Genomic DNA, 4664 nt, shown 5'->3' on the forward strand with positions numbered 1-4664 from the left:
CACACAAAACTCTGGATGTGAATGTTTATAGTATACTTGTAACTGTCAAAAATGGGAAACAGCATAAATGTCCTTATGCTAATGTCCTTAAGCAAATATTAGTACATCCAAATAAAGAGAAACTACAGAGGAATAAAAAGGTATGAACTGCCAATACACCCATCACCAGGAATGAATCTCAAATGCATTAGGATAAGTTAAAGAAGCCAGACTGAAAAAGTGATAGTATGATTTCATTTGTAGGATATTCTGGCAAAGGTTGAATCACAAGGAGAGAAAACAGCTTAGTGGTTTCCCAGGGGCTGGAAGTTGGGGAAGGGATGGCTGCCGGTAGTAATTTTGGAGGACACTGTCCATATGTTTTTTGTGATGCTGGCTATATGACTGTACACATTTGACTGCAGAACTGTACACACACACACACAAAAAAAAAACAACAGTGAATTTTCTACTCCAGTTTAAAAAAAGTAACCCAGAACTCACTTCGGCAGCACATATACTAAAATTGAAACAATACAGAGATTAGCATGGCCCCTGCACAAGGATGACACACAAATTTGTGAAGCATTCCATATTAATAATAATAATAATAATCCATAGGTTTGTTTGAGATTTTCCAGTTGTTTCCCCTCCACTATATTAAAAAATCTTTTAAAAAAAAGCTCTTGACTACCAAAATCTTTAAAAAAGAAAAAGTGAATTTTCCTGTTTGTAAAGTACACCTTAATTTTTTTTTAAAGAAAGAATAATAACAGGTTACCTCAAAAAAAAAAAAAAAAAAAAGCTAAAACCAACCCAAACCAAAACACCTGTGCTGAGAAAGATGTCGCTGACAGTAATTTTGCAGAAACAGATGGGATGACATCACCTGAAGGGTGGTTTGTTCTTTCAGGAAGCAGAAGTGTCCTTCGTGAACAAAACACTACATCCTACCATACACGCCCCACCCCTCAACTTCTCCAAGCTTGGCCATGCTGGCTCTCTGGGTCCTTGAACAGGTGAAGCTCATCCCCACCTGAGGACCACTGCCCTAGCTAGGTTTGGACCACAGTTTCATCATTTCCTAAAGTGAGCAAATTACTTAATCCCTGTGCTTCAGTTTCTTCACTGGTGAAAATGGGAATAATGACAGTACCAACATCATAGGGTTGCAGTGAGATCTGGTCAATTAACATGTACAAAGGACTTTAACCAATGCTGGAACCGTGTAAATATTTGATAATTGTTAGCGGTTATTACTTCTGGTTCCCGAAACTCTTGCCTTTTCTACCTTTCAGCCTTGTAATCCAGAACTGTTTGCATGCATGAATGTGCCTACTGGGTAAAATATCTTACAAAGAAACTGCGTCCAAATAGGTTATTTCTTGGTAAACAGAGTGGCTTCAAGTTCACTAATAACATTTTTTGTTAAAGTTTTTATTTGACGATAAAAGTAAATATACAAAAAAGTTGTAAAGAAGGTACAGATTTTTCATATAACCTTACCCAGTTCCTGCTAATGTTATTACATATAACCACAGTATAATCATCAGAATTAAGAAATTATCATTGATTCAGCCCTTAATTATACTTGCAAACTTCATTTGGATTTCACTCTTTTCCCACCAAAGTCCTATTTCTGTTCTAGGGTCCCATTCAGGATACTACATTGCATTTGGCACAAACAATGTTTTTAAACTATTATTTGACTTAATAATTGTGGTTTTGACTTCTAAAATATGTGAATATAAAAAGACACAAGAGTATATGCCATATTTAAGTTGCAAAGCTTCCCAAGTTCCCTACCCTCATTCTGCCTTATTTTTTCTATATCATTGATTATGTCTAACATGCTCTCATGCGTGTGTGCATGCTAAGTCGCTTCGGTCACGTCCAACTCTTTGCGACCCTATGGACTGTAACCCACCAGGATCCTCTGTCCATGGGGTTCTCCAGGCAAGAATACTAGAGTGGGTTGCCATTCCCTTTTCCAGGAGATCTTCCCGACCAAGGGATTGAACCTGCATCTCCTGCTGTTCCAGCATCACAGATGGACTCTTTATCACTGAGCAACCGAGGAAGTCTAACAGGCTCTCATATAACATCAAATTTAAGATGCCATTGCATGAAACATGTATCACCATTTTATGTACAAAAGAAAAATTGCCAGCAATTACAAGCACAAAATGCAGTTACAAGGTGCATCCCAAGTTCTAAGATATTAAGACATGAAAACGTGTGTCCTAGAATCTATGAAATATATGAAATTTACATGTTCTATTTATTGTCCTTTTGCCTCATTGGAATGTTGATTTCTTTGTTCCCCAATGTATCCCTGGTTCCTAGCACATAATGAAAAGAAAGTGAAAGTGAAAGTCACTCAGTCATGTCCAACTCTTTGTGACCGCATGGACTATACAGTCCATGGAATTCTCCAGGCCAGAATACTGGAGTGGGTAACCTTTCCCTTCTCCAGGGGATCTTCCCAACCCAAGGATCAAACCCAGGTCTCCTGCTTGCCGGCAGATTCTTTACCAGCTGAGTCATCAGGGAAACTCAAGAATACTAGAGTAGGTGGCCTATCCCGGATCTGCTTGTGATGCAAGAGACCTGGGTTCTATTCCTGGGTTGGGAAGATCCCCTGGAGAAGGAAATGGCAACTCACTCCAGTATTCTCGCCTAGAGAATCCCATGGGCAGAAAAGCCTGGCAGGCTACAGTCCATGAGGTCGCAAGAGTCAGATATGACTTGTGACTAAACCACCACCAGCCTATCCCTCTCCAGTAGATCTTCCCAACCCAGGAATCAAACTGGGGTCTCTTACATTGCAGGTGGATTCTTTACCAAATGAGCTATAGCACATAATAGTCACTCAGAAAATATTTGTTGAATGAACAATTTAATAATATAATGCCAGCTAAAATGGACCCCTTGTGTCAGGCACCATTCAAAGCTCTTTGCTTGTATTAACTCTGTTCATTGTTTAGATGCCTGGTGGGCTATAGTTCAAAGGGTTGCAAACAGTCGGACATGACTGAAGCAACTTAGCACATGTGCACGCAGCAATAACCCAGAGAGTAATATTTTCAATACCTAAGCTAACAGAACATAAAATTAAGCAACTGGGAAATTCCCTGGCATTCCACTGTTTAGGCCTCCACATTTCCACTGCAGGGGACTCAAGTTTGACCCCTAGTCGGGGAACTAAAACATGACGTGCCACATTGTACAGCCAAATATAATCATATAATAATAAATAAATAAATAAAATTAAGCAGCTGAAAGAAAAACCAAAAAAAGAGTATGAGTATCTTGTTTAACAATGTACTGAGAATTTAAAATAATTTTACTCATCAACAAATATCAATTGAGTACTTGCACAGTATCAGCCCTTTTGCCAGGCAATCCACTCCAGTATTCTCACCTGGAGTATCCCCAGACCTGGCAGTCTACAGTCCATAGGGTCGAAAAGAGTTGGACGTGACTGAGCGACTAAGCACACACACACCAGTGGTAGTTAGTTCAGTTCAGTTCAGTTGTGTCTGACTCTTTGTGACCCCATGGACTTTAGCACGCCAGGCTTCCCTGTCCACCACCAGTGAAGCTGCTCAGTCGTGTCCAACCCTTTGCAATCCCATGGACTAGCCTACCAGGCTCCTCCATCCATGGAATTTGCCAGACAAGAGTACTGGCAGTAAAATAATAAAAATCATGAGCTTCTGTGACCAAAGTGATCCCCTTACTCTCTGGTTAATTAGGCCACTGCATTTTCTGGCCAATGATTATCAAGTGAAAAAACCTACTTTGGTTTACCTTTGTCCTATTGACATTTGTTGAATGCCCTTGATGTGACTAGTACTGTGGTATGTAATGGGGATAGACAGGTAAGACACAGGCTGGGAAACCAATGATTGTCACCATGGAGGTCTGTAAGGAGCTTCAGGATGAGCCCAGAGGAAAGGAGAGGACTTTATGAAACCTTGAGTGGAAGCTTGAGGGAGGGGTCAGTTTACCAAGTGAGAGCAAAGGAAGGCCAGACTCACTGCCAGGCAAACCTCCTAGCCTCCAGACCTGAGGGTGGATGGACTCCCCCTCTCTTTACAAAACGGTTTTCGCTGCCTTGGAACAAGAGATCAGCTCTGGCTGCCTGTCTCTGACACAGAGCAAATATTGAGAAACATCAGACTCAGTGACTCCAGTGTTGCACCTTATTGCGTGTGCCACAGAAGACATCTCTTCTCCTGCCCCCAACCCCTCAAATGAGCATCAGGTAGTCGAGGCAGAACTAGTAAATGAGATGGGATAATTAGAGGCTGCCGAGGGACACAGGGAGTGAGGAAAGAACTAAAAAAGAGTGACTGAAGACTGATCCTGCAAAGTTTCCCACCCACAGGGACCCTGGGCTTGTGGAGTTAGTGATGAATATTGCCTGACATCAAAGGAATAATCCATAACTACAAAGCATGTGAATGTTAGCTGTTCTGGGGTCTCCCAGGAACCACTGTCTCCTTTCTTTAAACTAAATTTTAAAAAATAAAGTTACAGTTTTAGGTACACATATATATATATAGTAGTGTTTTCTCAAATTTTATGTATGATCAATCTATCAAAGTGACCAATAAAATTGCTTACAGAAGTTCCTGATTTTTACTGTTCTATTGATTTTTAACTACCACTAAGTTCTC

At 40.5% G+C, this 4664-nt stretch overlaps 1 non-coding gene across 1 annotated transcript; it reads left to right on the plus strand.

Annotated features, from left to right (window-relative positions):
* The first annotated feature begins 475 nt into the window (after positions 1-475).
* LOC120873376 lies at positions 476-579 on the plus strand. The gene has a single exon (XR_005723450.1). It is a non-coding gene; the product is annotated as a U6 spliceosomal RNA (small nuclear RNA).
* The last annotated feature ends 4085 nt before the right edge of the window (positions 580-4664 follow it).

The sequence above is a fragment of the Oryx dammah genome, unplaced genomic scaffold, assembly GCF_014754425.2.
Source record: "Oryx dammah isolate SB20612 unplaced genomic scaffold, SCBI_Odam_1.1 HiC_scaffold_13, whole genome shotgun sequence".
Classification (NCBI taxonomy): domain Eukaryota; kingdom Metazoa; phylum Chordata; class Mammalia; order Artiodactyla; family Bovidae; genus Oryx; species Oryx dammah.